The sequence below is a fragment of the Juglans microcarpa x Juglans regia genome, chromosome 1D (genome assembly GCF_004785595.1).
Source record: "Juglans microcarpa x Juglans regia isolate MS1-56 chromosome 1D, Jm3101_v1.0, whole genome shotgun sequence".
In the NCBI taxonomy this organism is placed as follows: Eukaryota; Viridiplantae; Streptophyta; class Magnoliopsida; order Fagales; family Juglandaceae; genus Juglans; species Juglans microcarpa x Juglans regia.
Genome location: NC_054594.1, coordinates 11930519 through 11943139, shown reverse-complemented (window position 1 = coordinate 11943139; position 12621 = coordinate 11930519). Strand labels below are relative to the sequence as shown.

General features: G+C 36.7%; 1 long non-coding RNA gene across 2 annotated transcripts; it reads left to right on the top strand.

The window, feature by feature from the left end:
* Positions 1-8424: 8424 nt before the first annotated feature.
* On the top strand, positions 8425-10086 carry LOC121248928. Of its 2 annotated transcripts, XR_005937546.1 has the most exons (3): positions 8425-8439; positions 8681-8839; positions 9727-10086. It is a non-coding gene; the product is annotated as an uncharacterized LOC121248928 (long non-coding RNA). The 2 variants fall into 2 exon arrangements; XR_005937544.1 differs by lacking the exon at positions 8425-8439 and having other exon boundaries at positions 8451-8839.
* Positions 10087-12621: the final 2535 nt, after the last annotated feature.

Here is a 12621-nt window from a genome sequence, read left to right as displayed (position 1 = left end):
CCATCTTCTCTCTCTGCCTTAGCCGTGCCCCACACCTTTGTCATTGCGGTGATGTTCTAGCAACTGCCCCGCTGCTGCCCCTATCGTTGTCATGCGCCGCTACTACTCACCACTGAACAACCTCAAGCCCTAGTAGATTCCTCTATCCCGGTCATGCTCTTCTTCTCGTAGATCTCTCACTCACACTCACTCTTCCTCTGTCTAACATCCTCTATTCCCTCAATCTAAACGTTGCCGCAATCAACCACCACAAGCCGCACCCCAACTACCTTTCTTTCTCACGGTACCCCACATCCGTCCTTGGTTTCTCTTGCTTGTGGTTTGCCTCTAGCCACCGTGCCAGGGTTTGCACCTTTTGTCATGGTTCTTAATGTGCCATTCTCCACAATTTTGATTGTCGACACTATGAAATTTAGCTGCATCCCGAGCTTTTGAACCTAGCTACATCGTGTCGCCACTCCCAGCAGCTTCCTAGTGGCAATCAGACCACCCCCACCCTTTCCCCTCCACTTGACCTATTTCCCCATTGAAATCTATCCAACCTGTGCCTAACTCTCCCTTTTAGAGTTCGGAGTTGCCGCCCACCGCCACCCTCTGTCGTGAGATTCCCTTCGTCCACCCTCTATTTTCATCAAATCTACCACCCGCTATATTTCCAACTGTAAAGTCTCATGTGTTGCCCTAATCTGTCATTGTCCACAGTGCGCCGCCACTATGCTCCGCCACTCTTGGCGCTACCATACTAAACACACGAGATACCTTAGATAGCGTGCTCGATCATCCAAGATTGCCTTCCACTTTGTAAGTAAAATCCTAGACTGACCCTCGGAATACTGACACTGGAAAAATGTGTTTCTATTGTAGTCTGGTTTTGTTGGTTGAGTGGCCAAGGGCCTGTGGAGTGTTGGGATAATAACTGTAGTTGGTGATGAATTGTTGGTTGAGGGTCAGGTGAAGCCTTGGAAATTGCATGTAGTTGTGAAAATGTGGATTTTTGGCGTGTGTGGCAATTTTTGTAATTATTGAGAATGAAATTGGTATTGTTAAATTTTTGGTAAGGTAGAAAGATCTCGAATTTTTCCCTTGCTGTGAAATGCTTATATTTTCTCATATTTGTATTTTTGGATGTCATTCTATTGGTTTTATTTACTGAGATTGCAAAATCTTACTATGGTGTCCCCACTTGCAGTTCCTCTCTGCAGAACCTTAGACTTTGATAAAGAGGACGGTTATGAGCTTGAAGGACCAGCCCCACCTGAGGAGTAAGACTTGGGGACTTCTTCCTTATGTTGTTGATGTGATGTTGCTTTCTTTTATCTAGTTGGATGACTGTATTAATTTATGGATTATTTTGTTAGAGTTTGTAATTTAAATTTATGGTATACTTAGCAGTTCAAACTATCCCTTTTTGCTTCTCCGCTGCATTTATAACTGTACACTTTTAAGTTGCATGCTTGCACACACTTGCCTTCTTGTTGCACTTGGGGTGTGTGATCCATGTGGTTAGCACCTAGGCGTCGCGACTCCCTCCAAATCACACATGGGGGTCGAGGGCACCACATATGGTATCCAGAGCCATAATCAAAGCCTTTATGGCTCTGGATACATTCACAAGTCACTTAGGTACAGTACCAAAAATTCTAGGCTTCAATTTTAGCATGATAGACTTGAAAATCTGTGTAGTAAGACTTCTTTTTTTTTTTTTTTTTTTTTTTTTTTTGTGCAACGTTAGTTGGGATTCTTAGTATGATAGGCATGAGCCTTTATTATAGCTGGTTTGAACTTTTAGCAATTAGGCTTAGATTTGAAATATCGAAGCTTGAAGGGAAATGATGTGATCTAGTCGATCTCGTTGGGGTAGAGACAAAAGTGATAAGTTGTTAATGGTAACGTTAATTAAGGTTTTAGATTCTATAGAATTTATAAAACAAGATATTTGAAATCCGAGGTTGTGGATTTTGTAGACTTTTTATATGAGTTAATTCGATGTGAAGACTTAGACTTTTGCGGACTATGTGAAACGATTTGATAATATTTGAGGCTTTAGAATTTGCAAGTTTTAAGGGTTTTATTAGATTAGAGGTTTAGAGTTATTAACTTTAAGGAATGGTTTCGAACAAGATTTACTACAGGTTTTGCAGGCTTAGTTTGCAAATTTGATCTAATCTAAGTTGTAGATTTGAAGACTTTAAGAAGTGGATTTTTTTATTTTTTATTTATTTTTATGAGAATCAAATGTATCGATTATGCAGAGTTTTGATAGCAGATTGTATCCTATATAAAGTTGTAGAATGTATTTGTTTTGGAAAATGATTATTATTGGACTTGAGGTTATAGGGTCGACGAATTTTAGGAAACGAGCCTTATCACATTAAAGGATATTAGAAATGATTCTTGTGGATTCTAAGGATATAAGTCCAACGGATTGATGGAGAAGATATGTTGCGTAATGGTGTAGGTGATCAAGTTAGTTTGAGAATAGGATTGGGTGGACTAGATTATATCTAAGGCAAACTTTGGTTATATCTCGGTGGACTCTAGTGGTGGCCGTTATAGAGTTTAGTTACTTCCAGAATATGCTAATCGAAGGTGATGAGGATTAAAGTATATGTTGTCGGGTTGATTGTCATAAGGTCAATTTGCTTAGTGTTGGACCTTTTGAGCTTGCTGCATAATTTAGATGGGATGCGTGGACTTTCGATTAGATAGGCATATCCTAGATGAAGTTGGGTGTGAGGATACTATCATCTTAGAGTTGATCATTAGTATATGTGTACCCAACTACCTTATTGCAGCTTTCTGAGTTCCATTTCAAATCAAATTCATTCCTTAGTCATTTGGTGGAACAACCTTTTGTGATTAATTGTGACTTCATTCATTAGATAAAATTTCTTTCACTGATTGGAAGCCTTCAAGTAAATCCCAACTTTCACCACATCACGTTTGACTTATTACCGCTTTACTTTGACGACTCATCCTTATCCGCAGCATGGGCTTGACTTAGTCTATGGGATTCTAAGTTTTTAGATCACTTCAAGGAAACCATTGGAAATGATGTTCTAGGTAGACTCTTTTAAGCGTTAAAACCTTACCCATTGATTTGTTGATATTGTTTTTGGCATTTGGAATGCTTAGGTCGATTGGTAGTAGAATGTTGTAATTGATCACATGTGCATTTTCGTGGCGTATTGGTTTTGACTAAGGATACAAGAGATCGACTTCTAATTTATGTGATTGGGTATGAATTTCGTAGAGTAGGGGTCTTTGTCTCATTTAAGTGTGGAAGGGGTTGCTTATGTAGGTGTTGAAGTGGATTCGATACAATATTGTTAAATTCAAGAGATTTTAGCCTTAGGCTTTTTGGTGAGATGATCTGAGTGTGCAACCGAAGCATGATACTTAGTGAAATGATGGTTGGCTACAATTTTTGTGATTGTCTTTAGGAATCAGTTGTGACTTGAGGTCACTTAGGGATTTAAAATTTGAGGCTATACTTTGCTTTGGAGATTGAATGTTCGGTTGGGGGAATTATAGACATTAATGGTTAACTTGAGAAGAGACTGATAGGTCACCAAAGTGTGGTGTACAATAAAAACTTGGAAGTTGAAGCTTTGGCATCAACAATGGATAGCATAACCTAATTTATGAGGTATTGAAGCATTAGGATCCATGGGAGTAGTAGAATAGTTTCTTTTTGAGTGGAGCTTTTGAACTGCATGGCTTGCCGTGAGGTTTTAGATATGATATACTATTGGAAGAACTAGTCATGCTAATACTAGAAGAAGTTATGGAAGTAAACTCAAAGATTATTAGCTTGATGAGCCATTTGGTAGTAACTGTAGTTAGCTAAGTAAATTTCGAGGAAGAAATTCTTTTTAATGGGGGGAGGATGTGAAGCCCAAGACTTTATATGTTTTCTTTAGTAAGATGAAGCCTATCATGTTGTTTAGGTGGATTGTTTTTGTGTGTGGGTGTGAGAGACGGGCCCAGCCCGTGGGTGTGTGTGTGTGTGCGTGCTAGCCCAACCCATGCAAGTGAACCCAGCCCTTTCCCCCTAAACTACGTTGTTTTAGCCTAAGGGAAGAAAACCATAAATTTTTCTCTTCCCCTTTCTTCTCCCTCCAACGTCCAAACCCCAGCCATCTCTCCCATTTTCTTCTTCCCGCAATTTGTAAGCCCCGCACAACCCTCTCTCTCTCTCTTCAACCATCTTCCCTCTCCATCGTAGTTGTGCCCCAGACCACTATCATCGTCGATGTCTCAAGCAGCCACCCGTAAGGCTTCATCCTCCTATCGCAGTGATGTTCCAGCAATTGCCCCACTACCACCCTCATCATTGTAATGCGCTGCCGCTGCTGATCACTAAACAACCTTACGTCCCAGTAGATTCCTCTATCTCAGTCATGCCCTTCTTCCCGTACATCTCTCTCTCACTCACTCTTCCTCTGTTCCCTCAATCTAAATGTTGCTGCCATCAACCACCGCAAGCCATACCCAACTACCTTTCTTTCTCATGGTACCCCATGTCCTTCCTTGGTTTCTCTCGCTTGTGATTTGCCGCTAGACACCTTGCCAAGGTCCGCACCTTTTGTCATGGTTCTTACTGCGCCATTCTCCGTAATTTTGTCTGTCAACACTGTGAAACTCAACAACATCTTTTGAACCCAGCTACACCATGGGCTGCCACTCCCAACAGCTTCCTGGTGGTAGTAAGGCCATTCTTCACCCTTTCCCCTCTACTTGACCTCTTTCCCCATTTAAATCTACCCAACCCGTGCCTAAATTTGCCTTTTAGAATTCGGAGCCGCCGCCCACCGCCACCCTCTACCGCAAGATTCCTTCGTCCACCCTTAATTTTCATCAGATTTGCCACCCACTATATTTCCAACTATAGTCTGATGTGCTGCCCGGATCTGCCGTTGCCCATCGTGCGCTGCCGCCATGTTCCTCCACTCCTAGCACTACCATATGACACGCACGCACACACGAGATAGCTTAGACAACGTGGCCAATCATCCAAGATTGCCTTCTATGTTGTAAGTAAAACCCTAGACTGACCCTTAGAATAATGACACTGGAAAACTGTGTTTCTATTGCAGTTTGGTTGTGTTTGATTGAGTGGCCAAGACCCTATGGAGGGTTGGGATAATAACTATAGTTGGTGATGAATTGTTGGCTGAGGGTCAAGTGAAGAGTTGGGAATTGCATATAGTTGTAAAAATTGAAAATTGTGAAATTTGTGTTGTTATACTATGTTTGTAGCCGTACTTTGCTATGTGATGTCATCCAATAAGTGCTTGTTCCATAATTGCATTTTGTTTATTGCATGTCATTAAATTGTATGAATTGTGCTTTGTTTTGTGGGTGTGCGTACCACAACCCCAACCCGAGATGAGGTAGTATCTTAGGGGAGCTTCTCTGGTCACTTGAGAGCGTGTAAACCAGAGTGACGTCCCTGGGTTGTTGCCAAGTGATAATGGGTTCGGTCGAGATGATAACACTCTCTTGTCGACTCCGTGGCCTCTCTACTGGTGGAGGCTAGAGGGTGTCTAGTCACGTACGTGCACGCGCTGGGTGCGGAGCTGGGCATCGTTCATTACGAAGTCACATGCATGGTCATTACTTGTGATTTGTCAAGGGAATCAGGGTGTCTAGATGGTTCTTAGGGGAGACCATGGTGCATACAATGATTAAATGGATGGAAATGTGGATTTTTGGCATGCGTGACATTTTCTATATTTATTGAGAATGAAATTGGTGTTGTTAATTTTTTGGTAAGGTCGAAAGATCTCAAATTTTTCGTTTGCTATGTAATGCTTATATTTTCCTATGTTTGTAATTTTGGGTGTCATTCTATTGGTTTTATTTGCTGAGATTGTGAAATCTCACTGTGGTATCCCCGAACTGCGGGTCGGCTCGGCAGAACCATAGACGTTGATGCAAAGAACGATTTTGAGCTTGAAGGACTGGCCCCACCTGAGGAGTGAAGACCCGAGGACTTCTTCCTTATGTTGTTGATGTGATGTTGCTTTCTTTTATCTAGTCAGATGCCTGTATTAATTTATGGATTATTTTGTTGGAGTTTGTAATTTAAATTTCTAGTACTCTTAGCAGTTTAGACTACCCCTTTTCGCTTCTCCGCTGCATTTATAACTGTACACTTTTAAACTACATGCTTGCACACACTTGCCTTCACGTTGCACTAGGGGTGTGTGATTCATGCAGTTTGCACCTCGTCGTCGTAACTTCCTCCAAATCACACGTGGGGGTCGAGGGCGCCACAGTTGGATTAGATAATAGTTAATGGGTACATTATTGATTGCTCATGGAGATCTAAATGATTTAAGTTGTATTGTCTCTATTCATAGTTTGAATTTTCAGGAAATTGAAATGTTAAATTTCTTATGGTTGGAAAAATCAATGGGAGTATAAAAACTAGAGATGTGATTGTCGTGAAGTAAATTCTTGTACTTCAAAAATGCTTGTAGTGCGTTTTTATGATTATCTTAATAATAACATAGAACAACAAACAAATGATTATCTACCTCATTAGAGAAACATCGTTGAAGAATTGACTATGGAGACATCAGAACAAGTAATCTCATATGATCTTCTTGATTTGAATTTTGGGTAGATTATGTGGTATATTTTCAAAATTTGAATTTGACATAGAAATAAATGAAGGTCTGCATGTGTTTTGACAAGTTATAGAAATAAGTGATTTTATAAAAGACCGATGCATAAAAGAGTTATTGAAATCTAAGAATCAATGCAAAGTCTGTAATTTTGTCTAAATTTTTTGAAATGTATAAAAAGTTGAATGTAAATGGGTGTTGGAGACAAAACCCTAGCTTTAAAATCAATGTTGAACGATATAAAGTCAGACTTGTAATTAAAGATTTCACTCAGAAATAAGCATTTATTTAAAAGAGATTTCTAATAAACCAGAAAGAACTCATTAAGGATCATTATGACATTAATAGCTCATTATAGAATAGAGTTACATCAAATAGATGTGAAAACAATTATAAAGTGAAAGTCTGAAGTCAACAAGAAATGAATAAAACGATTACTTAGAAAAGGAAACATATTTTTTAAAAATTGGCATCTAAAATTTGATAATACCAATATTTTTTTTTGGATTTAAGAAAAATATTTATTATTAATGTATATACCTTAAGATCAGTGGGAGTATATTTGTTTTTATGGTCATGCATGTATATGACTTTTTGGCCAGTATGAATCATGGTTTGTAGTATGACATTAAAATTATGTCTCTAAATAACTTTAAAAATGAAATTTATGAATGAGATACCATTCATAATTGAGATTAAATTTTAATACCAAGACCATAACTGTTAAGATTGTCTCAGTATAGTTCCATAGAGTTTTGAAAGATTTTACATGAATAATTATTGTTCAATAAAAATAAAATGTGACTTGCTCATTATTTTACGGTGTCCACGAATTGATTAAGTTGTTAAGGAAATTCTACATATGATTGTTATAATAAATCTAATGATTGCACAAACTTGAATAACGTTAAATATCAGATTTTCAGTTGGCATTCTTGGTTGTTGCTAAAGTAACCCAAGAATGTTTGACCCCAAAGTTGTGAAAAAAGTGCAAGGTTATTTGCAAGAAATTAAAGACTATTATTGCCTTAAGAAGAAATTATACTCTTGAAGTAACTATTTAGATCCTATTTTGTAAGATTACTCTAATGATGGAAAATACAGTTAAGATTATGTATTTTACTATCTAGTAGAGTTATTTTATGAAAAATTATGATCCAAATATCTTACTACTTCATGTGCAATAGGGATCGAGTTTGTGGTATGCTTTAAGGCCATAATATATGGTATTTGACTGAAGAAATTTATTTTAGGACTTGAAATTGTCAACTTATAGCTAAGCCGCTAAGAAAGTATTGCAAGAATTTCTCAGAATATTTTTCTCCGAATGATAAGTATTTAATGAGATTTTAAATATCTAAGTGTTAAGGAGAAATTACAGAAGTAAATATGTGCATAACAATAGTGTGTTAATGATTATACTTTAAAGGACATGTTGAAAAGATGTGTCATATGCTTATGGGAAAACCTTCCCATAGGAACATCCGCTATTCTTCCATCAACGGAGTCAAATGAGCACACGCCACATAGAAGCCACATGAAAACACGGGTAGACTGTACTGCATAGGATTTGAAAAAAAAATTCCCTCTTTCGTACGACTACGATGTTCCTTCCCCCTCTCTCGCGTGCTCTCTCTCTCTCTCTCTTTCCTAAGAAAGCCTTTGAGGAGCAGGGACCACCGTTGCCCACTGCCAAACTCGGATTCTTCGTCGACTGAAACCCAATCCCGATCTCAGATTCCTCATTGACTAAAACTCATTCCCTTTCTCGGATTCTTGTCCACGCGATCCCTCCTCCATGTTTGTAAGTCACCCTCTCTCTCTCTCTCTCACTCCACCTTAAGTCGCCGTAGTTGTGGGTCATGGAATTTACAGTTCAAAAACTAATGGCAACTGTTGTAAAACTAATGGCAGCGGGTCGTAGAAACTGTGTTTGAAAAACTAATTTCCTGTTCAAGAATTTGTTCTTGTTTGTTTGAAACTGTGTTTATGATTTTGATAGAAACCTGTTGTAATTGATTCTGTGAGTATTGTGATGTAATAAGGATTCGGTGGAATTGTGAATGACAGTTGTAAGAATGAAAATGAGAGACGTAGGAAAGTTGTTTGATGAAAGATTTTAAAGAGTCACAAGTTAAAATCACATTCAAACAAACTCCACTCATTGCCTCAATATTTGCTTGGACACAGGGGCTAGAACATAGGTCAGTTTTTACTACATTGTCACATAGACTACACCAAATTCTGTGCATTTTGATTTGTTGTCATTTGTCACCATCTGAAAAATTATGTCTTTTTATGTTTTTTCTTTCTAAAGAAATGTTTGAATTAAGGTCTTTTATGCAGAAAATTAACTAGCTACATAAAATGATAACAAATTAACAACTTAGATGGTAGGAGAATTTTAGAATTATTGATCAATTTGTTTTCTAGATTATTTGCCATGATTTAATAACTATGCCAAGGTTTAAATGTAGTTCCATAGGGAAAGTCCCAAGAGCTTTCCAAACATCATGCGCTCAATTGCTAGCCTTTAATGATGTCATTTATACATTGATTAAGTTTCTTCTCCATTGAAAGCTTAATATTACCCAACATTAATAGACTAATTCGTAGCTACCAATCAAGTTTATTGGTTAAGCTGGCAATTACTAGTAGTGTTTATTGTTTGGGTTCATATTCACATATGCATAGAATTTATTGTTTCTTTCTCCCCCTTTCAAAATATGTTCAAAGCATTTATGTTAGCTTGTCAATTATTGAGCCTTGGTCATATATGTAAATAGATAGGTGTCACTTTTATATGTAAACCAATGTCAACTTTTGCTAAAATTAGCATACGTTTTTGTTCCTAACCACCTCTAATTGTATTTCATACTTGGTTTACTATCACACACACACACACACACACACACACACATTATATTCTAAGGCCACTAATCAATCATTTGTTAGCCTACATTCTGCTTTCAGTTGGCCCAAGATTGTCTGTCAATATTAGATTTTCCTCCTAAGTACTGGTACAACACAGCAATTATATGTAGCTTTTGTGCTTCCAGAATTTTTATTCTGTGCTTTCCAATATTTGTAGACCTGATGATATGTACCAGCCAAATCCATACAACACTACTACTATTTTAGCAAGCTTTATGGCTGAAGGAACGACATGATCAGTCAAGAACGTGTAATGGCTGAAGAAGCAAAATTTAATGTTATGGAAAAGAAGTACAAGGGAACATTAAAAGTTTTATTATTGTCATGGTTTTGTATTGTTGTGGTTTGTGTTGTACTTATTTTGTACCCAAACGAGAATCATGTATGTCAAGTTATGCTAAGATCCCATGGTTATTAGCCCGTTCGTAATTGCATTTTTTAGTTGTTCAAAGAAGTTTGTTTGGAATGTATTTAGACAATTTTTAAATGTAATGAAAGACTAAATGTATTACATTTTTTTTTTTGTATTACATTTTGTATATGAAGATGCATTTCTTTACATATTTTGAACAAGATATTGCACAAGAATATTGCAGTAATTTTCTGAACAAGGATATTGCACAGGTAGTCAAATAATTTTCTGAACAAAGATGCATTTCTTTACATAATAATCGTTGCTACAAGTTCAAACATAAAAAGATGCAGCCACTTTGAAAATATATTCAAAATACAATGACTCCAAAAACATAGGTCCAAATACATTAAGTTTCACTCCAAAGGTCCAAATGTTCAAAATATCTTAAATTCCTGAAACAACCATAAATAAGTCCAGATCTTCAACAACTCCAAATTCACTCCATCTCCATCTCTCACATTTACTCCGTCTTCCAAATTCACTTGATCTGCACGATCTTCCATATTCATTCCATCTCCCACATTCAAATCATATTGCTCTTCCACGATTTCAACATCAATACTTTCATTTTCAACTTGTGGACAGTTTCTACTCATTAGTATCTCAACTTCATCACTATCCAAACTCGACAAACTTGACATAAGACAATGCTATCAATAAAAAATAATATGACCAAAACAATTCATTAAAATTAGAAAGGGTAATGTGGACTATCAAACACCACCAGCTCTGTCTATTATTTAAAAAAAAAAAAATAGAAAGGCCCTTGTAATAATTTTTTTCATTAAAATTAATTCTACATTCTTCATTCTTTTCCCCAAAATAAAGCTCTATGCATGCTTTTTACTTTCGGTATCTATATATATATGGATGTCTTTTTGGAATTATCCGGAGATTTCCAAAATTAAATCATCTAAAAAAATACCCCAGGAAATTAATTTGTCTCTAAACATCTAGTAATAAATTGACATTCTCTACCCCAAGAAATTAATACAACACAAATGATAATGGATACCACAGAAATTAATAAACTGAAATTCACTATCTCAAACGATAATGGATAAAAGACTGATTTTTACACTACCACATACCATGTGGTTTGCACTTCGCAAGAAATTGATGAAAGTATTGATGTTGAATGTGCGATGGTTTGCGTGGTCTGGAGGCCTAACGTGCGACTATGTTGGATTGCGTCGGTCTCGGCTGGAGCTCTTCCACAGGCACATGGAGGTCGTACGGCGTGCGGCAACGTGTGTTTGAATATGGATGAAGTGGGTTGATGGTTCTAAGGAGGAAAGAATACACGAGTTGTCAAGGGTCTTGGTTTTTGAATTTTGCTATGGTACGAAGCGGTCCAGAAATGAGTTGTGTGCTTAGCTGATGTGTCATCTCCCTATTGGCTTCCATTACACTCACGTTATAGGGTCTACCGTTCCAAAGAGGAACTGTATGCTTATATCCATGATGTGAACATATTAAAGAGATCATTGATATACTGAGTATTTTGTTACTGGACAATGAAAGATATCTATTATAGTTATTTCTATTTTCTTGTCTTTCCACTTTATATGTACACTAAGTGGTGTAGATGAATAATGACAAAATAATATCTAAAATAGATATGAATTGGAACCCAATGCATTATAGTATAAGTCTTAATTCTCCCAATTAAAGATCATGTTAAATTAAGTTATTGGTGTTGTGGTACATGGAAGGGAATTTGTTAGTCATATAACAAAGAACCGCCGTGACTCGCATTGGTAGCTGGTTTGACATTGATATTACGAAACTTATGTAATGTATTCTGAACTATGAAAGTTTTTTAGAAATGAATTTGTGCAGTATAGTTAATTTCCTGTAATAAATTCATGAACAAAAAATATTATTTTATGGGTATATGGGCTAAGTGGGAGAATGTAAGAGTTTTAGTTAAACTCTATGTTCCACATACCCATATCCTGATAGGTTTAGAATAGCTCAATACTTATCACTTAATTGATAAGTCACAGTGGGATAAGATTAACTGCAATGAGATAAGATTAACTCTATATCTAATTACAGTGGGATACAAAGTTTCTAGATTTCTTAATGGTTAGAAGTCTATAAATAGTACTGAGGGGTTAAGGGTTCTCATCTACAACATCATTGTGCCTCTAGCCATCGGGAGACACTTGGAGGTAAAATTGTTAGGGTGATTTTTCTCTCATAGTCAGATCAGATTCTCTATCAAACTGTAATGGAATGAGGTACGTTTTCTAACTGTTACTATTTTATTACAGTGGATCATAGAAAATCGAAGATTCAATTATTAATGTTCATGTTAAATTATTTAACAATTTCTTGCATAAGACACATAAACTCATGTAATGTAAGATCATTGATCGACTAAAAAGTTTAAACTTTAATTCTCCCTTACCCCAAAATTGTGAGAATAGTTTAAACTATATATATTGCTTAATCAAACATATATTTATTCTGATATCTAATTCACCAACACTTTATTATACCCCACCTTTGCATGTATTTGGCATTGAAGATGTGCTAAATATATAAGGTTGTAATTCCATTTTCTTACATGCATCACGTTCCATATAGCATGCATGCACGTGTGTTACTAAAATACTCTAACATTAATTT